General features: G+C 44.1%; 1 protein-coding gene and 1 long non-coding RNA gene across 5 annotated transcripts in view; one reads left to right on the plus strand and one right to left on the minus strand.

Moving 5' to 3' along the window:
* LOC140529456 (uncharacterized) overlaps window positions 1-8,910 on the plus strand; it is a 41,419-nt gene extending 32,509 nt beyond the window's left edge. The window contains exon 4 of the long non-coding RNA XR_011975561.1: window positions 424-8,910. This is a non-coding gene — a long non-coding RNA (uncharacterized lncRNA). The remainder of the gene's footprint in view (window positions 1-423) is intronic.
* Window positions 1-25,708, minus strand: part of ATP2B4 (ATPase plasma membrane Ca2+ transporting 4) — a 111,642-nt gene extending 85,934 nt beyond the window's left edge. For 2 of the 4 annotated variants that reach the window (XM_072648140.1, XM_072648145.1), the window contains exon 1: window positions 25,269-25,708. The gene's annotated coding sequence lies outside the window, so the exon portion shown is untranslated. Of the gene's footprint in view, window positions 1-24,748; window positions 24,882-25,268 lie in introns of those variants that run through there. The other 2 variants (XM_072648144.1, XM_072648143.1) reach the window with 2 other exon arrangements.
* Window positions 25,709-26,717: the final 1,009 nt, after the last annotated feature.

The following is a 26,717-nucleotide window of genomic DNA, read 5'->3' on the forward strand; positions in this document are numbered from 1 at the left end:
AACTCAGGTCTTTCTTGAAGATAATAAAATGGAGATGGGAAAATGTCATGTAAACTCCAGCTGAGCTGATGGACACTAACACTCTAGAGAATGAGTCAAGGTTTGCAGGGGTAAAGATTCCATTTAACCAGCACTTTTTAAAACCTCCATTGAGCTCATTACAATCTACAAAGCCTTTTCACAACCTTTATCTCATGTGATCCTCACCACAACCTTTGGAAGGAGGTGGTCACAGGTATTATTATCCTCATTTTACAGATGAGGCCCAGAGAGTTGAAATGTTTCACTCAAGGTCTGATATATGGTAAGGATTAAACATGAACTAGAACCCAGGTTTTTTGACCCTTAGTCTAGTGCTTCTTCTCTCTTAATCAGTGAATCAACCAATCAACAAGCATTTATTAAGTGCTTACTATGTGCCAGGTAATTTCAATCACTGCGGGACCCAAAGAGAGGAAAAAACAAGCCCTGCTTAGAAGAAGCTGACCTTCTAATGGGAGAGAGGATATGTAAATAATCCAGAACATACAAGATATATAACAGAGCTGGTGGAAGTTCATCTCAAAGAGGAAGGTTCTGGAAGCTGGTAGAATGAATAAGACCTCCTGCAGAAGACTGTCTTGGAGCTAAGTCTTGAAAGATACAAGAGATTCTAAGAGGTAGAAGTGAGGATGAGTATTTCAGGAAGGGATGCCATAGTTGGAAATGTTTGGGTTCATATATGAATAATGAACATTTTACTCTAAAAAGGAAACTTTTAAAGTATTTGCCTCAATCACATTTGTCCTCTCGAGATTCTCAAGGAAAATGGAGGTAGAGGATGTAGAAAGAATATTGAGATTGAAGGCAGAAGGTCTTTATTCTAATACTACCACTGTCACTTTTCAAGTGTGATCTTGGGAAAGTAAATTTCAAATCTCACTACCTTTCCTAACTGGAGAATGGGAATTATACTTCTTACTCTGTAATCTCCTTACAAAGTTGTTGACAGGAAATCATTTTGTAAAAAAACATAACACAAGCTATGAATTATAATCTGTAAAATGAGATCATAAACACAATTACTGACAAACATAAAGAATATAAGCTCCCAATGGTTTTTAAAAACATTCGTTATTTTTTAAAAAATTTGATTGGTAGAACAAAATGTCCCCTTAAAAAGGCTGACTACTAAAAGGGTCTCCCATCTTTATGTTAAGCTCACGTAAGACTCCTTAGTAGATGTAACCACAGAGATAGTTTTATTCAACAGTCATCTGAGTATCCATAGGGAGCCAGGGACACAACAGGGAGGTGATTGCTCACTGAGGTATTTGTCACTTTCATGGAAGACAAGGATAGGAGGTCCTGGGTAGAATCCAAATGAAAAAATAATTCTCTAAAGATGGTAAATTTGGCCATATAATGAGAAGATGGAACCCATTGGAAAACACCCTGGTGTTGGGAAAGAATGAAAGCAAAAGGAAAAGGGGATGGCAGAAGATAAGATGGATGGATAGTGTCACGGAAACAACAAACGTGAACTTGGACAGACTTCAAGAGATAGCAGAGGAGAGAACAACTTGGTATGCTATGGTCCATGGGGTGACTGAGGAGTAAGACACAACTGCATGACTGAACAACAAAAAAGATGGTGAGTTCTTCCTGGCATTATTGGAAGACAATGTACTGAGAACCTCAAGTTCCAGAATAGGGCAAGGCTTCTTCCATGAGATCCATAACCACTAAAGTCTAACAATCTATAAGGAAAAAAACATTTAGATGAAGAGTGTCTATTGTCAAGTCAGCAAGTATTTATTGAGCACCTACAGTATGCCAGGCACTATGTTAAGCACTGGAGATATAAAGAAAGACCAAAAAAATGATCGCTGGCCTCAAGGAGCTCACAGTCTTAATAGAAGAGACAACATTCAAACAGCTACATTCAAGTAAGATATACAGATATGTATGTATAGATAGATTTAGATATCCACATACCTATATCTTGATAGATACATATATATGCCTTCCCTCTGAGATTATTTCCAATTTCTTCTGTATAGATATAAATATATAGCTATCCATATCTATTTATCTGCCTACCTACCTACCTATCTACCTACCTATCTATCTATCTATCTATCTATCTATCTATCTATCTATCTATCTATCTATCTATCTACCTATCTATCTATCTGTCTATTTATCTATCCATCCATCCATCCATCCATCCATCCATCCATCCATCCATCCATCCATCTATCCATCTATAGGATAAATTAGAGATACTCTCAGAAGGAAAGCCTTAACATTAAGATAGATCAGGAAAATCTTCCTGTAGATGGTGGGATTTTTTGCTGAGACTTGAAGGAAACCAGGGAAGCCAGAAGGCAGAGGTGAGAAGGGAGAGCATCATGTGTATGGGACACAGTCCATGAAAATGCCCAGACTTGAGAGATGGAGTGTCTTGTGAGAGGAACAGTAAGGAAATTGTCCTGATTATGACACACTGCTGGGAAGTTCACTGATTTAAACTATCACTACACATATTCTGGACAGGTTCTGCAAGTGGACAATGAGCCAGGGTCCAAATCGAACATGTGGGAGGGAAATGGCCAACAGCATTGGGGAAATCAGTTTTGATGAACCCAAATTATATCCTTATGTGTAAGCTCATTAAAAAAAAAACCACATTACTATCCTTCCAACTCTCTTTCTTCCACAAAGGGCTTAAAGGTCAACCATGCTGAGATGGAGTTGGGGTGCTATATGATTGTGAATCATATACTCTACAGTCTCAGGAGAGTCACAGTTGTGCATGGCACAAAGGGCAATGGGGAGATAGAGGATGGAAGCTGACTCCAGTTTATTACCAAAGATGACTTTTGTGTGATAAGTAGCATGGAAGACACCAACCAAAAAAACATTGTGCCCAAAAAAGGACGTAGATTGGTCATGTAGTAAAAGCAGAGAAGAGATGGACAGAGTCCCATTGGTACCCATGTAATATTATCAGTCATGTAGCGAAAGCAAAAGATAACAGATGGACAGACTGAGGGCTACACTGGTCCCCAGGTGATGTTATTAGTCATGTAGTGAAAGCCAAAGATAACAGATGGACAGATTGAATGCCACACCAGTACCTTTAATGTGAAAAGACCTAGGGGAGATCTCTAGTAAACTGAGTGAAATCTTTATAAAGGCTTTATGGAGACAAGAGCAGAACATGATTCGATGGCTTATATGGACTTCTATGGAAAGTGTCCCCATTAGTGAGATCATATAGTAAAATGAGAGCTTTCTACAAAGAATTCACAAACCTTCACTGTTTTTAAAATTAATATTATTCCCATGTGACAGTAGGGAAAGCATGTGCACAGAATAGCCAAGGGACCTCCCCAGGGTCACACAGCATGATTATGTCAGTAACAGGATAAAGCTAAGGACATGCCCTAGCCTTTCATATTATAACAGAGTATCTATTAGCATTCCTAAGACAAGTCTGTATCTGTCTCCTGGCATTCTGCTGTCCTCTAGATGATGACCTTTTTTTGCCTCTGAAAGACTTAGTTGACATTCTTGGGGATCTTCCACATCCCCAAGGTGTACCACTGCTCTGAAACAACCAGAACGCATTGAGCTGGGGCTGTACATTCCAGAGACAGTGTAGCCTTCCATCATCCTAGGAATTGTTTTCTCATCTCTAACTTCAACCATGCTCATTACCAAACAGCTGATGGTAGTTATTTGGCCTCCCCAACTCTCATCTTTCTTTCTGCTCCTGCCTGCCCTGTCCACCCCAACAACTTTGCACAATTCCTAGATGCTTTTTGAAAAGAAATTCTTTTTAATCACACACATGTAAAGCAGTCTTTCAGACACAGACACAGACACATACACATACTCAGGAGAACAAAGACATGAGAACTTCACAAAGCTCTCTGCAACCAAAGAGAAGCTCTAGAGAGGAAAACAATGATGAGTCTCTTGTCATCAATGAATAATCCCACTCACAGATTTATATGGAGAGCTTTACATGGGGTGTTCCTCGCTTCCAGAGCCCTGAAGAAAGGCTCTATGTCAGTCAATGGAACCTCTAAAAAAAGTCACTTTGTATTTTTAAAGTCTTCTTCAAACAAAAGTTAACTTGCTTAACCTCTTCCCTTCCCACTACCAATTAGTTTTATGTTTCAGAAAGAAAAACAGAGGTACAGGGGAGAGAAGGGATTTGTCCAAAGATTTTCAATTCAATTCAACGTTTGCTCCACAGCATCTACTAAGTTCAGGACAATATGATAGGTAGGTAAGACACGGTTCTGGTTTTCATCATTGTTTTCTGGTATGGATAACCATAATTCACACTGAATAATATATGTGCCCAAAGAACTGCAAAGCTGTATGTGGAATGTGAGAGGAAACCATTCCTGACTAAGGGGATGGGGACAGTTTCCTGAAGGAAGAGACATTTGAGTTGGATTTAAAGGATGGCTAAGAATTCAGTAAGTGAAGGGAGAAAGGCAGCCTAGGCATAGGAAACAGCATGGACAAAGGCATGGAGGACGGAAAAGTTAGGCATATGTAGGAGGCCAGGGTAAACAGTTCAGTTTGATTGGAACACAGACTACATGGAGAAGAGTACTATTAAAAATGTAAAATTGTGTCATTAGTTTGAAATTTATCCAATGGACAGACATCATGGGAACCATCATGGGAATTAAGCAGAGGAGTAAATGATTATTTCACAAGGAAGATTCCTATCAGTGATATAGAAGGAGGTTTGGAGGAAGAGAGATTAAAGGAGAAGAACAGTTAATATTCAGTTAGGGTCTGTATTAGAGGGGTGATTATGAAAATTGAGAGAAGGATGGGGGAAAATACTGTGCTGGACTGAATAAAAGGAGGGAGGAAGAAGACAGACTCCAAGACACCACCAAAGTTTTGAACATGTGAGAATGGTAGTTGCTCTAAAACAGAAGAGTCAGAAGGAAGAGCTGTATTTGGGAGAAAGATCATGTTCACAGTTACAAGGATGTTGCTGCACTCCAGTGCCTAGAGGAGGTATCCTGTAGACAGGTCTGTGCTTTGGAGACAAAGTGTATAGATCACAGGAAAGGTCAACATTGGCGATGCAGATTTGGTGGTCGTGGTTGAAACTGGGGAAGTGGATGAGACTGTTGACAGTACACAGAACTGAAATGAGACAGAACATGGGAGGAATAGTTACCTTAATGATTTGGGAAGAAGAGGAAGAAATAGGGAAAAGATGAGTCATAGTAAAAGTAACTCACAAAAGTTCCTTGATCTCTCTGGAGGTCACCAGGTCCAACCTGCTTATTTTGCAAAGGTATAACATAAAGCCCAGATATAATAAGTGACTTGCCCGAGGTGTGTTGGTTACTACGTGTGTGACCTTGGGCAACAGTACAGAGCTAGGATTCCAGGCACAGGTCCTCTGACTCCAAAATCCAGTCTTTCTACCATAGCACACAGTGCTAAATGGAATGCTCTTCTGGCAACAACCTTGTGAGAACTGTATGAAGACAAGAGCCATGTCTTACCTCAATTGTGTTTCTATGAATTATGTTCTGTTACCTAAATACTCTGAAGTAATTTATTATTATCCCCATTCTATAGATGTGGAGACTAAGGCTCAGTGAGTGACTTCCCAGTCATTATGTATCATATTCAAAGAAATATGTCTCATGATTTCAAGTCCCGGGCTCTCTCTGTTACAGGAGAACATAGTGTGCCTCAGAATCCAAGGAAGGAGAAAAAACTCAGAATGAAAGGGTGTTCAGCAGGGCTAAAGACTGCAAAGAGTTTGAGGAGGGTGGGCACTGGAAAGAAAAAGTCATTGGATTTGCTTTTCAGATCATAACTGGCAGCCTTTTAGACCACAAGGTAAGATGCTTATAAATGCTTTATTGATTGGTCTCCACCAGTTTCCATTTATCTTTGAGTAAGACTCTTTAAATGCCCTTCTTACATCCTGACTCCAGACCACAAGCTGAAAAACAATGGCATCTCCATTTCTCTGATAGAATCATACCTACTTCCCCTGCCTCACTCCCACTTCCTCCCTTGGCTCATCCTTGCTGGACACAGATGGCCGGGATTGAAATGGGGAGAAGGGGTGCCAGGATCAAGTCTCACTACCACTCCATGCCAGTGGTCATCCCTGTGGGGTAAAGGTCACTGTGGCAAATCTGGATGAGTAGACTGTATCTAGGAAATGTTTGAAAATCTAATGCTTGAAGGGCAGCCAGGTGGCAAAGTAGATTAGAGTGCCAGGCCTGGAGTTGGGAAGACTCATCTTGCTGAGTTCAAATCCACTCAAACACACACTAGATGTGTGACTCTGGACAAGGCACTTAACCCAGTTTACTTCAGTTTCCTCCTCTGTAAAATGAGCTGGAGGAAGAAATGGTAAGTCAGTCCAGTATCTATGCCAAGTAAACTCCAAATGGGAGTCAGACACAACTGAAAAAGGACAAACACTTTTAACAAGGTAGAATTATTTGATGAACAGCATGGAGTCAGAGAAACCTGCCACCACATCCTACCTCTGATATATTTAATAGCTATCAGACAAATAGGCAAGTCATCTAATCTCTCAGTCTCAGTTTTGTCATCTGTAAAATGGGGATAACAACATTTCTAGTCCCTACTCTCAAAAGACTTATTGGGAAGCTCCAATAAGATAAATCTAAATTGTTTTTAAGACTTTGAAGCACAATTCAAATGTCAGCCATTATCATTATCATCATCATCATCACCATCATCATCATCAAACCTGCCAGAAGAAGGTAAAAGGGATAGTGTGTAAGCAGTAGAGGGGACAAGGATCCTAAAAAGCTTTTGTTAACTGATTACTTTCATCTGGGATGATGATAAGTTTTGCTCAGAGAAGCACTGGGGGGCTTAAGGCAGACTTGGTATGAAGCAGTGTGCCCCTTAGGTAGTGTATTACTTTCAAAACAAGCCTTTGGGGGACATTCCACTTGACTTACCCAAAAATAAGCAGCTCCATGCTGTGGAGTAGAAATTTTCTTTCATTAAGACTGAAGCCCGGATCCCTGAAGTTACTTGCTCAGGGTACACGTTACTCAGCCAGTCTCAGGCAGAGCTGGGACTCATTCCCTTGTCTTCTGACTCCAAGTCCAAAGCTCTGCTCATCACTCCATTGGGGGTGGGGAGGAGGCATAAAGAGCAGATTGGAGGGGAAAGAGAATGGAGAAGGAAAGACCTATGAAGGGGCCCTGACACGTGACAACAAGGGCCTTACCAGACGTGAAAGATTGAGGGAACTCTCAATTTTATGGGACATCCAGACTGGAAAGATAAAGAACTTAATGAATAAATTAAGCCAAATGAGGTTAGCTTCAGAATTCATGCCCACTAATTACCCATCTGTATATTAGTCACACATTTGTCTACACTAGTTGAAAATTCATTCTTGAGGGGCAGCAGGATGCAGTAAAAAAAAAAAAAATAAGCACACCAGATCTAGAGTCCATCTGAGATTATGGGTTCAAGTCATGGCTTCACTCTTTACTACCTTGGACAAGTCACTTATAGGCCTCAGTTTCCCCATCTGTAAAATGAGGGGATTGGACTAGATAACCTCTGAGGGCTATCCTAGCTCTAAATCTGTGATCATGGGACTGACTATGTACTATGCTGAAGAGACACTATCGGAGGAAGAGTAAGTCCCAGAAAAAAGCAAAAGGGGGAACAGGCCCCTAGGTAGGATATTGTCCTTGCAAAACAAAAACAAAAACAAACCAAAAGAACCCTCCTTTTTTCCCTATTGGATAAAGGCAGTAGAAAATTGTAAAAGTGGGCATTGGACCCGCTACTTGGAGGTCTGACCTGGGTTCCATTTAAACGCATATCCCTACCAATTCCTGGAAACCAGGCCACTGGAGAGTATATAAGGACTCAAGGCCATTACAGTTCCCTTCCCTTCACCTAGGGATGAACACAGGCCTTTGCTTTTGGGGGGTGATCCCTCTCTATCTATCATGGATTTGCTGTTGTCTAGTTGTTTTGTTCAGTCATTTTCAGTCATGTCTGACTCTTCATGATCCCATTTGTGGTATCCTTGGCAAGGATACTGGAGTAGTATTCCATTTCCTTCTCTAATTCATTTTGCAGATTAGGAAACTAAGGATAACAGGGCAAAGTGACTTGCCCATGGTTACAAAAGCTAGTAAATGTCTAAAGGTGGATTTGAACTTGGGTCTTCCTGACTCCAGGGCCAGTACTTCATCCACTTCAGCACCTAGATGCCTAAAAGTTCCCCAATACCATTGAAATCACAGAACCAGTTCCTATCCTATTCTATTATCAAAACTAGAGTATAAAAACCTTTGTGTTTGTCTTCTATTTCCTCCTTAGCAATGAATCTTGCCTGTGCTTAGTGGTGCTCAGTTATTACGTTTTGCATGAATAAATGAGCAATCTAGAAATGCACAATTAGTATTACAGGAAACTCCCCTCCCTCCACCATTTCAAATCCCTTTACAATTTGGCACCACCTAATGTTTCTAGTCTTATCTCGTACTATTCACCCGTGTCCTCCGGGCCTCAACCCAAATGTAAAATGACAAAGAATAATCGTATTAATAATAACAACTGGTATTTCTATGGCACCTTAAGGTTGGCAAAGAGCTTCTCATATATCATGTCATTTTATCCTCCCAACAACCCTAGGATGGAGGTGCTATTATTATCCCCATTTTACAGAAGGGACAGGCAAAAATGGCTTGCCTGGGGTCACATAGCTACTAGGTATCTGAGGTCACATTTGAACTGGGTCTTCCTGGTGAATTATTCTATCCACCACACCATCTAGCTGCCCAATATTCAAGAAATCAGCTCTTGTCAAGAAGGAGCTTAAATTTTATTCAGGGAAGGGACATGCATACATAAGTATATACCAAAAATATATACATATATATGTACACATGTGTATATATTATATATGTATATACACATGTGCGGGTGCACACAGACACAAAGTAGCCAGCATGTCACATCCTAATATCTATGACAGGGTACCACCCTAGAGCCATTGCTCTCTAACTCAATAGCAGTCAGCCTGACTTATTCCAATGGCAGCTAGCAGCTAGGTCTAGGGGCATAATGTCAGAATGGCACCCTTGGGCAACAGTTTCTACAAGGAAATGATATATCACCGCCCTGCCCAGCTCATCTCATCAACAGGAGATTTCCCGGCAGTGTTCTCAGCATCAGGACTCGAGGGAGGGAGCTCAGGGCAAAAGCAAACAAGGTGGTAAGAAAGCCTCTTTCCTTCCTCCCTTTCCCCATCCTCCCCACCTCCCCACAACTGCTAACCCTTCCTCCCCCCTCCCCCCAACCTCTCTCCCTGTGGCTAAATCTGAGCCTCCAGCAGCAAATCAGCAAACAACAGGATTTTGGGGGTGGGGGGGGGGGCACTGAGGGAGTAACAGCCTCTGGAAAAGATAGATCCTGGACTGCTGGGCCCCTGCGGGCTGATGTGGTGAGAAAAATAGCAGGAAAGAAAGGGTGGGGGAGGGGAAGAGGGGGAGGGTAGGGGAGGAGAAGAGGAGGAGGCTGGCAGCCGGGCCACTGGTCTTTTAGGGGGCTGTGGAATGGGATGAGGAAAGGCTCTGTGCCCCAAAGGCAAGCCAATCAGCTGGCTAGCACCCCGGCACCTGCTCTTGAGGAGACAGGCTCCATTTAGTGGGGTGGCTACTAGGGCAGTGGGGGCCCTCAGCCCTCAGGGACTCAATGAAGTCTATCCCAGTTTGCTTTGCAACACCACCCTCAGGGGTTCTACGTCCCAGGCTCAATGGATCCTTGTTCATTAGGAAGAGATGTCCCTTGTCTTCCTAGCACTTATTCCCAGGGCCAGGAAAACTCCCTGTGATTTCCCACACTCCTTACCTTTTGGGAGAATGGAAACTCTTTGAGGCCAGGGTGGTTCATTTGTATCCTCCATATCAGACACAGTAACAGACTCAAAATAGATGGATAATAAATGCTTATAGAATGGAATTGAATTTGTCCACCCGGTTCTCCACACCCGGGATGACCTTCTGGAGTCCCTTCTGTAGAAAGCCTACCCCATCCAACTCAAAGTCCATTGTAACAGCGCCCACCTTCTTAGGAAGCCTGATGCTCCTGGGCCAAAGTATTCATAGTGTATTATTATGTATTCAATGTTTTGCACCTCTCAAATGCACTTATTGAGTATTTTAATTATGTATCTATTTTCACACACCTCCTGTTAGATAAGTAAGCTTCAAGAAGACCAAGAAGCAATTTTACCTGAATTTTCTGTATCTCCCCAGCATTCAGCACACATGCTTAATAAATGTTTGTTCACTCGAACTAAATTCCTTCCTTTCTCCACCAAAATCCCAAAAGTCCTTAAGCAGAGAGGGCTTTGAGCCAGGGACTGGGGAGGGGCCTGCCTCACCATCTTCCCCCCAAACTCCTGCCCTGAGTGTGAAGAACCCATCACTAGGACCACTGAAGTGAAGCATCTTTAAAAGGGAGCATGGATCTTAGCAAACCAGGGACCTATTCTTCTACTGGACTTACTCCTCTCCAAGCCTTTGTCTCCCCTACTGCCCATCCTCCCCTTTGTCCCCCACCTTCAAGGGGGAATCACACAGAGGAAGGCTAAACACTTGTCCAGGTGGGGACAAGATGGAGACTAGATGGAAAAAAGACTAGGCCTTTGTCGTCAAAACCGATACAAATCTAATAGGGCACAGATACATACAGAAATAGGTATTATAGAAGTAGAACATGGTACGGGCAAGGGAGAGATTTAGACACAGTGCTCTAGGAAAATTTGAGGGAGAAATCCATTTTATTTTCAAGGGAATAGGGAAGGCTTCATGGAGGAGGCAGCACCTGAAAGGGTGGGGGGAGGGACTTGAAAAGAGGGACAAATTCCAGTGTACATAAATTTGGTGCCTTTGAGACCATCCAGAACAAGAGAAAGGCGCAGAGTAGCCTACTTGGGATGGCACACAAGAGTGTATGAAGAGGAATAACATGAAATAGGGCTTGAAAGTCATGTTAGAGTCAGACCGTGGAGGGCCATACTTTGTATTTTGTCCTCTAGGCAAGAAGGAGCCAGTGAGCATATTTGAGCAGAAGAGTGATGTGGTCGGTTCTGTGCATCATTAGAAATATAATTTCAGTGGATGTTTCAGATGCATTAAAAGATCTGAGAGACTGGAAGCAAAAAGACCAATGAAAAGGAATGGGGAGTGTGAGAGAGAGATTAAAATGGGGACTAAGAACCAGAACAGGAAGTAATAACTAGCCAGTACAGAGTAAGATGTTTTTACTGACTGTCCCTTAGGCAAGAAAAGCCTAATCTTGGACTCCTCCTGGCTTCCCTGGATTCATTCAAATCCCACCTTCTGCAAGAATTCTCTCCCAGTCCTCCTTAATTCTGGTGCCTTCCCTCTGTTGATTATTTCCAGTTTAGCCTATATATAGCTTTCTTCTATGTTGTTATTTGCATAGACACTCCCACATTAGATTGTAAACATCTTGAGAGTAGGGATTATCTTTTGCCTCTTTTTGTATCCCCAGAGTTTAGCACAGTGCCTAGCACATAGTAGGCACTTAACAAATATTGATCAATCATTTGCATATTGTCTCCTACACTGGATTGTGAGTTTCTGGAGAACAGGGATTGTCATTTGCCTTTACTTGTAACCCCATTGCTTAGCACAACTTCTGGTATGTAGTAGGTGCTTTTATTGGCTGACTGACATGGGGAAGGAATTCTTTATTAGTTTTAAGACCTATCTTGAATACTTCAGACAATGAGCCAGTAGGAACCCTGCCTACTCCACAAAAAAAAAAAAAAATGAAAGCCAGGAGCACCCCACAAATAGGAGGTAGTTAGGTGGCTCAGTGGATAGAGTGAAGAATTGGGTTTGAATTCTCATTAGCTGGGCAACTCACAACGTCTGCCTGCCTCAGTTTCCTCATCTGTAAAATGAGGATAATAATAGCACCTACTTCCCAGTAGGACTCAAATGAGATAAATATTGGTAATGTTTATAAGTATTTGTAAAGTGCTCAGCATAGTATATATAAATGCTTATTTTCTAGTTTGCTTGTGCTACTAGGACCAATATTTGAGGTTCCAATTATTTGGTGCCAAAGTACTCATGCCATGCATAGCGAAGTACAATGAATAAAAGCACCAAACTGGGAGTCAAGAGATCTGGGTGTGAACCCTGACCCTGCAAAATGAGTTCAGACAAGTCATTTTGTGCACATTTTTTTTTCCTCTGAGTGAGGAGCTCCTTGAAGGCAGGAATTGTTTCATTTTTGTCTTTGTATCCTCATCATCTAGTGCTGCGCCTGGACCTGTGGTAGTCATTTAAGAAAGGCTTGATTTCCCCTCTCTGGGCCTCAGTTTCCCCTGCAATAATGACGAGGTGGGGGGGGAATAGACTGAATGCTCTGGAAGATCCCTTCCCATTCAAAATGCCAAGGTCTCCTTCCAGCTCTTAGATTCTACGAGTCCCATCTTCTGCCAGGCTTAGGGCACCATAGGCACCATTGCCCAAGTCTATTCAACAAGCATTTATTCAACAGCTACTACATGTGAGGTACCCACAAGGAGTCTGATTTACTTAGCCACTCCTTGCCCAAGGAGGAGGTAGGAGGATGGCGGTGATGGCAGTCGTGGGCACCCAGTTCTCCCTGGCCCTTATTTACCAGGTCCCCCCCAAAATACTAAGTGACAATTACATAATGCTTTCGTTGAGTGCTTTTCAAACATTATCTTCTTTGAGATTTATGCCTCAACCCTACAAAGCGGGTACTATAGGCATCTTATCCCTATTCTACAAATAAATAAACTGAGGCTCAGAGAAATTAAATGCTGTGTCCATAGTCACACAGCTAGGAAATGTTAAGAGGCAAGTGTGATTCAAATTCCCAACTTGGCACAGATCCAGTCTGCTGAACACCCACTTGCTTAAGAAGGAAAAGAACCCTTCCTCTGGTCTATTGTGCCAGCTCCAACTGGGCTCTTACCTCTAGGTATCAGAGCTGGGTCTAAGAAGGCCTGGTCCAGCTAGGAAGAACACTTACAATGTGTTGTTGTTTAGTCGTCCAACTTTGACCCCAATTGGACTTTTCTTGGAAGAAATAGTGGAGTGATTTGCCATTTCCTCCTCCAGCTCATTTTACAGATGAAGAAACTAGGTAATAGGGTTAAGTGACTTGTCTAGGGTCATACAACTAGTAAATATCTGAGGCTGGATTACCATGATGATCAAATAAGATAATGTAAATGCTTTGCAAATGTTAAAAGACTATATAGCTATTATAATCAGGGCATATCTCATGAGCTGGAGCAGCGGTCAGACATTTTTTCTGCACTGTGGTTCCTTGTACCCATTTGTATTATACGGATCTTTTTTTTTCTTGTAAACAAATCTATACATAAAAATATACTTGGATTTGGGAATATATAGCAATCAGGAGATGGGAAGCTGGTGTTTTAGAAAGCTGGAATGTCAGACAGAATATGCTCAAGATTGGTTAGCACCATTGACCAAGTAGTCTGGGATGGCAAATGAGACCAACCCAAACTCAAAAACTGGGACTTCAGGCTGCCGTGGGGCAGCTGTGGTTAAGAGATTAATAAGCTGATACCTCTTCTCCTTGCATACCTGTATAGTTCTTTAAGGTTTACAGAGCACTTTACAAAATGTGTCTTTTTACAACAAGCTTGAGGTGACAGGGTGTAGAAGGGTCATTATTGCATATTATTATGCCATAAGAAATGATGGATATGAAGAATATAGAGAAATCCAGGAAGACCTGAATGAACTGATGCAAAGTAAAGTAAGTAGAACCAGAAAAACAATAAACTCTCCTATGACTGCATAAGTGAAAAACAACTGAATCAAATGCAATCCAATTACGACAGAGCTTGGCCTCAAAGAAAGACTTGGAGGTGGCGGGGGAGTATGTGTTAGTTTTGATGAACCTTCTTCCTCTTTTTCCATTATTTGTAAAAGAAAAAAAATTTAAGCTAATAACAATAATATAATCCATTTGGTAAAAGTAGGGAATGAGGGCAACCTCAACCATACATAATATGAGTTGAATATTCTTGGAATATTATATAACACATAAAATATAACGTAAGATATAATATGATATAACCTGATAGCTAGTATTTATATAGTACAAAGCACTTTAGAAATATTACACTACTTTATCCTTACAACAGTCCTGAGAGGTCAGTACTGTTACTATCCTTGTTTTTCAGATGAGGGAACTGTAGCAGAGAAATTAATTGAGTTGGCCAAAATCACACTGTTAATAAGGGTCTGAAGTGGAATTTGAACTCATGTCTTCCTGACTCCAATGTCCTTTATGGCCCTACCATTTAGCTATCCGTTATAAGGAATAACTCTCTATGTTGGGGAGGAGGAAGGGCAATGTAAAACCAAAAAGTATCAATAAAGATTTTTGAAGTATCACTCCTTCCACTTTATAGATGAGGAAACTGAGGCACAGGGAAGATTGACTTGGTCTCCCATCAAGCAGACAGCAGAGCTAGGCTGAAACTTTATCACAAGTTCTGACTCCATGTGTATTGTTCTTTGCCTGGCACTACATGGCTTTCTCAGGCTCAGAGTCCTCTGAGGTGGGTTTCCTCAAGCCTGTCCTTGCTTCAGGGTCTTATTAACTAGTTCCTATTTCTTCAAGGATTCAGGGTTTCTGAAGCATTTTCCTCACAATTGCCTTGTGAGGTAGGGAATGCAAGCATTATTTCACCCTATTTCACGGGTGGGAAAATTGAGTCTCGGAGAAGTTAAGTATAGAAAGCAAGGCAAGCATGCAAACCTAGGTCCTCTGACCCCAAATCATGTGACCTTCACCCATCTCCTTGTAGTAGGGAAAACATTTTATAAACCTTAAAGATTGGGCAAGGTAAGTAGTTAACAATTATGATTATAATTATCCAACCTGGTGGCCTGTGAGAGTAACATGTTCTTTTAGAGAAAAAGAATAGATTCAGCCACAGAATGAGAAATCAGACACTGTCCAGTGACTTAGCATCTGGGGGAATTACTCAGCTGGCCCTTTGGAGGTCATTTAATCCCATTCCTCAGGTACCAGACTGAGCCTCAGACATGATGCAGTATGACGTGATGGAAGGAGTGGAGGTTGGAAAGTCAGAAGACCCAGACTTTGATACTGATGCTTCCACAATCTAGCTGGGTGATTTGGTGCCAATCACTTGTCCTCCCTGGTCTCAGTTGCCTCATCTGTAAAATTAAGGCATGAACTAAATGATCTCTTAGGTTATTTCCAATTGCCAGTGCACCTGATTGACTATGTTAAAAATCCCTCCTTGGTCTTTGCATTATGATGAACTATGATTCCCAAAATGTCCAAACTCATCTTACACGTGGTTGGGGCCCCCCTCATTCCCTACTTCCACCAAACTAATGTGGTCTCCCCTGGGCTAAAGTTAGAAAATTTATTGATGCTTTGGTGACAGCTGGACCTGGGCTGGCATCTTAATGGGTGCTCTGTTAATATCCTCAAAGAGCAGACAGCCTTGACAGTCCAGACAACAGAAGACAAACACCAAAAGATCACTGAAAGATCTGTGAATGCCAGGGAGCAGACACAGGGCAGTCACTAGGGCTGATGGACAAGGAATGGGCCGCGGGGGTGAAAGGAAGGGGTACGGCCAGGAGGAGATGCTATCATGAGCTCAATCCCAAGACACCAACTCAGGCAAAAGCTGGAGACTTTCCAGTGAGTGTGAATAGAGAGCATCTCTACCTGTTCCAAATCCCTTTATCTGGGTAGGGCTCTACATTCTTTCCAGCTGAACCCTGTCCCTTCCTTCCCTGCTCAACACTCATGGATTACGTTTGTTCTACTTGCCTCTTGAGGGCAGAATTAGGAGCAAGAGACATTGTAGAGAGATATATTTAGACTGGATATAAGGGAAGATTCCCTACCAAATGGAGCTAACTGTCCAGTGTCTTTCCCCTCATGACTGGAAGTCTTCAGGAGGAAGCTGACCACTGTGGTGGATGCCAATTCAATTAAGTTTAACAAAGATTTATTGGGAAGGCAAAGATAAAAGACAGAACAGTCACTGCCCCTAAGAAGCTTACATGGTGGGGAGGGGAGGAGAGAGGGGATTCCTGTAGAGGAAATCCTAGCTCAGATACAGGCTGGACTGACTCTCTTCTAGCTCTGTGATCTCATTTGATCCTCACACCCCTCCACCCCCCTCCAGTGGGGGCAGGGAGGCACAAATAAAATGATCTAACATACTGAGGTTAAGAGATAACTGAGTGTCCCAAAGTGAGTGACCAGATTGGGACACAAATCGAAGTCCACCTCCTGTCTGGTCCCTTCTGCTCCTCAGTGTTGCTAGATGTTGGTGTATTTTCATGAATGCCTTTTCATCCCAATAGATCTGAAGTTCCTTGAGAGCAGGATCTCTATCTATTTCTTCATCAATGTCTCCCACTCTCAGCTGCCATGAGGCTCTGTACACAGGATACCCTCAGTACTTGAGGACAGCAAGGTGACATAAGTACTCTTGGGAACTAGATCCCATTTGAAATTTTTTCCACTCCTGAAAGAAGAAAGGATTACCCCCATGGTGCAGATGGAAAAAGTGAAGCCCAGACTGAGTTAGAATCATAAAATAGTAGAGCCAATAATGAGTTATTTTGACTCGTCCTAAGGAGGTTTGGGATGGATCCCTAACCAGGACAATGACATGGGCCAGTCCATCAACCAGCATTTATTAAACACTGACTCAATTCCAGCCATTGTGCTAGGTGCTAGGAACACAAGGAAGACAAAAATGAAATATTCATTCTATCAGGAGAAACAACACGTATATTACCATATAAAAATATAAGCAAAAATAACTTGAGGAGGAGGGAGTCCATCCAGTGGGCTTACTACCTGAGAAAAATGCCATGGGAAAGGAGAGGGACCCGACTATGAATGTGTACAAGGGTGAGCCATATAAGTGAGCCATCTCAAACTGGAAGTGAAATCAAATGCCTCCCTCCTCAGAGGGAGACCTCTACCACCTGGGCTGCTCACTTCATTAGGCATTCATCATACACGCCTTATATTGTTTGTTACCTCAACATGGACCTATCTTCTCTGCTTACTTAAGTTGTAAGGTCTCTAAGATTAGTGACCCAATATTGGATCTTATCTCTTTGTTCCCCTCACCTCTACACCTTCCTTTCCTCCGCCCCCCCACTCCCACACTGTGCCTAGTAGAGGGTGTTGCAGTAATAGGTACAAAATAGTCTTGTGGAAACAAGACTGATGATTTTAGGGTCAGAAGAAATGGGTTCAAAAACCTGTTACTTATTGCCTCTGTGACCTCGAACAAGTCTTGGTCTCTTTGAGCCTTATCTTCCCCATCTGAAAAATGAAGGGGACAGACTAGTGATTTCAAATGTCCCTTTAGCTCTAAATTCTATGATCTTATTATTTTAAAACAATTGTCCCTGACAAGTTGGGACAGGCATACTCAAAATTCAGAGTCCAAACCAACTTTCCAGTACCTACCTTTTCCTTTCTTGCCAGCTGTCAAGTCAACCTGATGCAATCTCACCCCTGACTGGTATCATAGTCAGGGGTGGCACCGCTGATGGGTAGTGACTGATGCCAGCTTGATAATCTAACTATCACAGCCAAATCTACCCTTGACTGAATACTTGGGTCTGTGCAATGAGTGCTCCTAGCTCCCTGTGAGATGAAAATAGTTCTGGCTTGAGGAGGAAATTGAGGTTTGAGAGGCAGAGAAGAGACTGGGTTTGGAGTTAGGAGAACAGGACCCAAAATCAGGCTTTACCCTGAGCAAGTCTTGTAATTTCTCTGAGCCTCACTTTCCTCATCAGTAAAATGGCCATAATTTACTATCAAAGTCTATCTCAGAGGGTTGCTGTGAAGACCTAGCTTTGTGATACTTAGAGCTTTGTATAAATTATAAACCCTCTGTGTTGAGGGTGGGAGGGGGTCTAGTGGGGTAGGAAAGAAAGGGAAGGAAGTGGGGCACAGAGTAGAATCTACCCAATCTGTTTTATAGTAGGATAGAGGTCTAAGGAGATTGTCTCTTGTCTAAAATCATACAGCAAGTCAAGGGTGCATTCCCAGCATTTCTGTTCCAATGTTTCTCTGGTCAGACTTCATTTGACCCCCACCTCTAAAATCCCCTCTACCTCCTCCCAAATTAGAGGGACTCAGTTCCCTCTCTCACGGCTCCCTCTCTGTTTAGCCTCCCCAAGAAAACATTTGGGGCATTGACTAAGCGATCAACAGCAATGTTCATAACAAAAAGAACCTTGCATCAAGTTGGGTCTAGTGTATTTTCTGAGACCGAAAATAAAAGAGATTAAAGAAAGCAACCTAGGAACTTAATCTGAAGTGAACAATCTCAGGAAGGCTTGCACCAGGGAAACTCCCTGGGAGGGAGGGAGAACAAGTTGGCAATTTGATTTGAGTCACAGGCAGGCAATGTATGTATGCTGGCACTGCCAAGAAAGTATCTGGGATACCATTTTTAGCTTCCAGCACAGGGTTGGTCAAGACAGCATTGTGGGCACTCATCCTCATCTCTGAGACCAGGAATCTGTCTGGCTGCCTGGCTTCTCTCCAACAGACTGCATTTCTACCTTAAGAAGAATCCTAGGGTTTAGTGGTTTTGAACACCCTTAGGCAGAGCCAGTCTCTTCCTACTCCTCTGCCAGTGCCCCCATCTCATCAGCTGTCCTCCACCCCACAGTGTGATGCCCATGAACAACTCTTGCTGTTCACTGCTCTCAAAGAATGAATGGCAATGGGGGTGGGGAGGAAGGGCTCTCTGGAAGAAAGTCAGTAGGATAGGAAGGTTTGTTTTCCCCCTCCCCCATCAAACATTTGGGAGCTGAGCTCTAAGACTTTTGGAGAGAGTGGGAGAATGGCCAAGGGAAGTGGTGGAACTTTTCTCCCAGTAAGGTTTCAGAATCTGCCTGTTCTGCCTTAGGAAGAATACCACTCAGACAAAGAGGAATGGGCTAGAGGACTGATCTTTATTGGTCTTTCCAATACCACTACTACCCAGAAGATTAAAAATTCCCTACTTGGCATTTCTCTGAAGACTGGGGTAGAAGGGAAGGGACAAGAAGGGAACATTATTAAGCATCTATTAAGTGGCAGGCACCGTGCTATATTAAAATAAAGCAAATATTATTGTGTCTCAGTTTAGCTGAAAGTCACCTTCCTTCTGTTTGGGGGTCTCCCTCTGGAGGGTCCAACTTTCCCATATGTAATCCCCCTTTTTTGTCACTCGCTCTGAGCTCCCATGGTGACCCGGGAGAGAGAGCAAAGGATGCTGGGGGTCTTTTTGAGCCCAGCCCTGACGGCCTTCTCCAAACACTCCCAGGGTTGTGTCCTGAACACAGGAAACTAGAGTAAAGAAGTGGTGAGAGACAGGGGACCTGGGCCAGAGAGAAAAAAGGGAATAAAGAGGTGTAGGGGACATCTCAATTGTTCCTCCCCCAAACTGTGGCAGAACCCAAGAGGAGCCTCAGGATTCCCCGGGGCCAATTCAGTGCTGGCCCAAACAGACATTCTCCCCACCTGTTTCTTCTTATTCCCAGCCCTGTTCTGAATGGGCCTTTATACAAGCTAGTGGGCTCTCTAGGCTGGTCTGAAGTGAGGCAGATGGGGAGGAAGTCCCTGCGATTTCTGCTTCAACACATGCAGAGGAAATAAGTCAGTGGAACAAGAATGGTTCACAGGAAGGAAAAAGGAAAGAGGAGACAAAGGGGAGAGGAAACTGAATGGGAAACATTCATAGACTATCCCAGTCTCAGGGCTGGAAAGGACAACAGAGGTCTCCTCGTCCAGGTTTTTTTGGCCATCAGCCCCAAGGCCCTATTCTGCCATTGTGAACCCATTTTTAAGGTTCTCACCAGGGAGCCACCTGTCAGGGAACTTTAAGGATTCCACAGGATACTCCTCTTATCCCAGAATTTATAGCCTGCCCCCACATTCCTCTGGTAGGTTCTTGTCTCCTGAGTCTCTAGCTTCCCCTCTAATTCCCATGGGCAGGTCAGTCCAGCCCACCTAGCTCAGTGTTATTTAGATCCAAGGAAGCTTTTTAGAATTGAGCTGACCTGAGCTGAGCCAAGTTGAGCAAATGGACAAAGACAACCTCCCCCTCCTTCCTCCCATCCCTAGACAGCAGGGAGGGGGATGGAGGAAATTCAACCTCCTTTTCTCAGGGATCTCAGGGAGATCATGTGGTTTAATGGAAAGAGTAATGGATTGAGGGTTGAGACTCGCATTCTAATTCAGTTCTGTTATTAAGTTCATGTTTGACTTTTTGCATATGGATTCCCCTCTCTGGATTTTAGGGTCCTCGTCTGGAAAATGGAGGCTGATGATGCTTAATTTAGGTGATCTCTAATGGACTTTCTAGCTAGAAAATTCTAATTCTAGTCACCTCCCCACACCTACCAGATTTAGTATGATCTAGCTTAGTGCCTCACTTTTTCAACTTCCACCTTGGCAAATAAAATCTAGCTTTTTAATCCCTGTCCCCATCAGATTTCCTTATGATTTTTTCCTAAGATCAAAGATCACTGCTGTCTGACTCAACCAGCCCTTCCCATTGTTGCTAGGAAGGCATTGACACTCCTATTTTGCAGAAGATGAAAGATGAGGCTCAGAAGTATTCTAGAATTAGTCTTCCTCCAAAAAGTAAGGGATATTTACCCACTGAATTTATCTTTGGATTAGCTGGTTTAGCTGGAAGAGGTCTTAAAGGTGATCCAATCCAACCCCCCTCATTTTGCAGGTGAGGACGCTGAGGCCCAGAAAATCTAAGTCACTTGCTTAAGGTCACACAGTTAATAAAAAGCCAAATTAGGATTTGATCCTAAGTAGTATGTGGCACAGTAGATAGAGTTCTGGGTCTGGAGTCAGGAAGACTCCCCTTCCTGAGTTCAAATCCAGCCTTAGACACTTATTAGCTGTGCAACTCTGGGCAAGTTCCTTAACATTGTTTGCCTCACTTTCCTCATCTGTAAAGTGATCTGGAGAAGTAAATGACAAACCACTCTAGTATCTTTGCTAAGAAAACCCCAAATAGGGTCCCGAAGAGATGGACAAGACTAAAAAATGATTAAGCTCTACTTTCCAACTCTGCTTTTACTATAGTACATTTCATTAGGGTCTCGGAATCTTGCACCCTGCGATTTAACCAAGATTAGGGATGGGAAAGCACAAAGGAAATACATGAAGCTCTACCAGTCCAAGTTGCCAAGAACTTAGGAAACCAGCCGGGCTCATGGCATAGAGGAACGGAAGGTAGCCAGAGCATCTATCCTCCAACTTCCACATCTCCTTTGCCAGCACTTAGATTAAAGGTACAGGAGGAGCAAAGACAATGGGGAAGGAAAAGCTATTAGGCTAGAAAGGTCAGTCAGCTTGACTGCTGTCTCTCAACTTTCCCAGTTTAGGCCTCAGAATGAGGGGAACGTGGGCTGAAGTGAATGGGCATTAGGAAGATTCCTGATCACCCTGCCCCTGCCCCAAACCTATCTCCCAGGACATGGTGGATATGCCTATGATCCTTCCATGACACTAATTATGAAGGCTCTGCCTGTACCACTACCATCCCTCTTACTTGGACTATCCCTAGGCTTCTCTCTACCCTTTCGTCAGCTTGGCTTAGCCCAGCTCAGCTCTAACCAAGAAGTCACTTGTCAAGGAACTCAAAAATTCCTCAAGATACTCCTCTTATCCAAGAATTTATCCCCTGCCCCTCAAACCTCTCTAGGGGGGATTGTCTTTTTTCTCTTCTCTTAAAGCCAAGGACAAAGATTGGATGCCAGTCAGCTGGATCCAAACTCAGGGACTTGTAGGTCTACCCTCCTACATCCCTGCCTCTTCCTTCAGATGTTTTTTCCTATTCTGGGAGGGTCTTACTCCCAGTCAGATGTCACAACTCCCCTAAGGTACTGAAGACAGAAATTCCTCTGAGGCTTTAAAGGTGAAATTTTAGGCATCTATCACAGAAGGAGGAAAAGGTGTTTTGTTTTGTTTATTTAGGTAGAGCTTGCATGTTACCTCTCACATTACTAGTATGAAAGACTGGTCTTCCTCCCAGGATTAGCTATTACCCCTCAGTTCTTCCAGGTGATGACAGAGCTCCTGAGGGATGGCCCTAATGCTTCAGCTGGGGCCACTGGATGATCACGTGAGAAAAACAAAAAATAAAAACCTCAACACAGTGTTTCCCCAGTTACTCTCAGAAGGAAGATGATTTTTTCTTTAGATAGAGAGAGATGGGGGGGGGGGGGAGAGAGAGAGACAGAGACAGAGAGAGAGACAGAGCATTTATTAAGCCAAGAAGGGGTAGGCCAGGAGTCAGGAAAACCTGAGTTCAAATTCTGCCTCAAACACTTATTAGTTGTGTGGGACCCAGGACAACTTTGCCTCAGTTTCCTCATCTATAAAATGAGCTGGAGAAGGAAATGGCAAACCACTCCACTATCTTTGCCAAGAAATCCCCAAATGGGGTCATGAAGAGTCAGACACGACTGAAAGACTGAATAACAAAATATACCAAACGTGTGCTATCTTTCATCCCACTCTCCCTTAACCCTTAGCTCCTTCCTACAGAGATCAAATGCAGGGGAGTTATCTAACAATGAAATTACCCTCCCCTTCTTGAAGTAAAGTATCACTGGAGCAGAAGGGGTCTTTATTTAGCATCATCTAGTCCAATGTCCTAATTTTACAGATGAGGAAACTGAGGCTAGAGAAAGAAAACATAGGTTTGCCCAAGGTCACAGAATAGCAAAGGTAGGATTCAAACCTAAAACCTCCCAAGGAGGTACACTCTTTCCACTATATATAAGGAAACATGAAGGTTCTTTTCCACCCTCTGCCCTTCCAGGGAATCAGATCCTCAAGCGCCTTCCCATACACATTCCAGCTCCCTTTATCCATCCTGAGGATTCTCCTCAATGGCATATTAATGTGTCCCCCACCCTCATGTCCTCAGCTACCTCACAGCAGCTAGGACCAGAGTGCCTCTCATAAACCAAGCTTCACCAGAAGTAGGAGGGGCAACTTTTTCAGTCGCCCTCCTCCAAGCTTGCGGCAGAAACCTCGTCGGTAGAGGCACCTGATCGCCTCTGCCCATACTCACCTGTCCCTTATTCAGTAGCTCATCTCTCTTGAATGCACACACACACACACACACACACACACACACACACACACACACACACACACACACACACACACACACACCTATGACATCCTTATTCAATCCGTGCCTAGTGCCCTCCCCTCATCAATCAGAACTGAACTCCACCCTGCAAACCTGCATGTCCAGCCTTCCCTTCAGCTTTCCCACAGCCATGGCACCCTGCACCTCACAATCAGCTCTATCGCATTATCCCTTCTCTGCAAGCACATTCTCTCACGCTTTTCCCACCACAGACTCCCTTCTGTCATCCAGTGCTCAATGCCCTTCCTAACCAACATCTCAGGTCCAAATGCCCCTCCCCACACCAGACTCTTCAGCCCATCTTAGACAACCCACTAGCTTCTCTCTCGCCACACAAAAATGGGAGAATCTGGTAAGCGAAGTAGGAGGGGGAGAGGGAGGGGTCCCGGACTGGCGTAGAAGAGGCGCAAGAGAAGGGTATTGGGGAGGGGTTAAGGATCGGTATTTCTTGCAGACCCTTCTTCTACCCACTAGATGATGCGTAACTGAATGGGATTTTATATTCCCTCTTTGGACTCCCTTCCTGTGTCTATTTGGAAGCCTGCCTATCCCACCATCTGATAACTGGCCCCTCTTCCCTCCTTCCCACCCCCACTCCCTCTCCACCAGCATCACGCCTGCAAGTTAAGGTAGATCCTGCCTTTATGGGCGGGAGGGAGACACTTCAACCTTGCCCAGTACGCTTTTCACTCTCCGTGACAGTGGTCTACACCCTCGTCCGCCCTATTCACTTCCTATCAGAACCTCTGGAAGAGCTGGGGGAATTCTACAGAGGGACTACCAAAACGATTCCTCCTCCAGAGAGAAAAAGGGGGTCTGAGGGTGGGGTGGAGGTGGGGGGCATGTAAAAGTCTTAAATTTGAGCTCCTGAGAAAGTCTGACTTAGAAAACACGGTAGCCCCCGAGGCTGGTCCTCGCCCTTCGGGGGCTCTACTCAGAAATCATGGTAGGCAAAACCGAACGGACAATAGTGCTCAGATTCACTCCGCGTCCACCTCGGTGTCTAGCCCTGAAAAACCGCAAACTTTCTAACTTCCACAGAATACGCGTACAATTCACCTTCCCATTCGGGAGCAGAACTGCGGGGCTGCACCCTTCGAATACACTCCTACAGTTGGTTTTCCACAATACAGTCTCGCACGCACACACACACACACACGCACACACACACGCACACACAACGGTACAAGGGAACTCCCTGCTTTTTCCACAGCTAATTATAGACTTGAAAGTCTGCAGCGCTCTGACACTGTTTTGCAAGAAGCAGAGAGAAAACTGCTGAGGTTTCTAGGCAAAGCCAAAGAAATTCAATTTGCAATTCCCCCTCCGACCCCCTAACTCCCTCCCAGTTGCTCTTCCCATCCCCACCCCCCTCCGCACCCCCTTTCCAGTCCCCACTGCGGCTCCTCCTCCCTGCTGAAGATTTCTCACCGGGTTATTTTTTTCCATCTCTCTCTTTGGGGCTTTCAAGAAAAGGAACAGACGCGGAAAATATTTTTGCAACAGTTTTCCATTCTGCGTCTCACTCCAGAGCCAAAGGGGAAAGGGGGGGGGGGGGAATATATGCATTTTCCAAAGAGCTTTCCTACCCCCCCTCTTGCCCCCCACCAGCTCGGGACTGCAAGAACTGAGACTTTTACCCCAGCCCCTCAATCTCACCCCGACCCTCCTCCTCTCCCTTTAGCCCAACCCTGACCAAAACTGAAAGAAGAAAAACAAACCAATCATTTGGTGCCTCCGAACTGAGCCTGGGAAAAGAAGCCTGGAGAAATGTTTGCACCCCAAATCCAACGGCTACCCCCCCAACCCCCAACAAAACAATCCCACAAACCCCGACCCACCCAAAGCATGATAAGAAGGGAGAGTCCGGGGAGTGTCTGGAGGGATGGGAAGAAGAAAGAAGCTGGCAAAGTTTGAAAAGCCCAAGTCAATTCATTCTCCACAAGCCTACCTCTCCTCCTAGCAATAATCCAGACTTCTCCAAGCGGGAATCTCCCTGCAGGCTTCCATAGAGTGGAGGGGTGGGGTGGGGAGGACCACCCACCGGCCCTCCTAATATAGTAATAATTGCTAAAGATGCTTATTTGCTCACTCGCCTTCCCCGTTTGGGTCTCAGAGTGGGCTGGGTCTCCTACTCTCGCCCTCCAAGGGAGAAGATCCTCGGGAGCCCCGGGAGAAAACGTCTGGAGGAGAGGCTGGAATGGGTGGGTTTCGTTGGCCCTTACTTTTTCCAGAGGGTTAGTCCTGGGAAGTTAGTGCCCCCCCGCCCCCCTCCCAGCTCTGGACGGTCTTAACGGAGGATCTCTCTTCAGAAAATGCTTGTCATGGCAACAGCTCCTGCCAACCCCTGCCAGACTCTCTCTGGCTCTCTCTTTCTCACTGTCTCCCAGCTCAGGGAGAGGAGGAGGAGCACAGGGAGAAGGAGAGGTGGGACTAGGCTGCCAGCCCAGCGATTACTCTCCTATTAAGGTGGTCTGATTCCTTGGCTGCCTGCTGGCATCTTTTTAAGGGGGAATGAGGGGAAAGAAAGAGGAGGAATCTTTTCTGGGCTTTCTGGTGTGCTCCCCGCCCTTACCGTGATCAGCCTGGAGAACCTTGTGGGGGAGGGAGAAAAATGGTGGGGACGAGAGAAATGGCAGGGGGTGGGGGTGAAGAGAGGTCCAGCTGTTGGAGCTTTGGAAAGGAGGGAAAAAAGGGGGGGGTGTCAAAAGGTTGTGAGCTTTCTAGCTTTCTGTCCCTTCTTTCCCAGCTCTTTCACTCTCTGGACTTGGAAACATTCAGTGTGGACTTCAAAAACTCCCTGATGATGCTAACAGCTTGTAGCTAGCCCTGTGGGTTTACTCAGATGTACACACATGCACGTTCATCCTCAGTGAGATTTCATACACACATGTGGCTCCCATCTACAGCCTCCTCCCTACCATCATGTACATACAGTACTGCACACATCACCACGTATGGACCGACACACACACACGCAGATGCACAACCACACAAAACTACCTTCCACCACACACACAGATACCTTCATATACACTTGATCACAACACATTTGCACCCACAGATCAATTGCTCTTATCATTTTACTAGTTTCCTCCACATGCTTTCCCAGAGACACCCACTATTTATTTACAGTTGCTTGCACATATTCACTCCCTGATAAATTCATACACACTCTCCATTAATTCATATACATCTTTACATGCTGACAAAAGACAGCCTTGACCCTCAGGCTATTTATGCCATGGAAACAGTGACCCATCACTTTCCCTTCCTAACCATAGAACCTTAGAATAATAGAGCTGAAAAGGCCCTTTATAATCACCTAATTCAATCCTCTCATTTTATAGAAGGGGAAACTGTGCCCCCGAAAGTGACTTGTCTGTGGTCACAAAGCCAA

This window comes from Notamacropus eugenii, chromosome 2 (assembly GCF_028372415.1).
Source record: "Notamacropus eugenii isolate mMacEug1 chromosome 2, mMacEug1.pri_v2, whole genome shotgun sequence".
In the NCBI taxonomy this organism is placed as follows: domain Eukaryota; kingdom Metazoa; phylum Chordata; class Mammalia; order Diprotodontia; family Macropodidae; genus Notamacropus; species Notamacropus eugenii.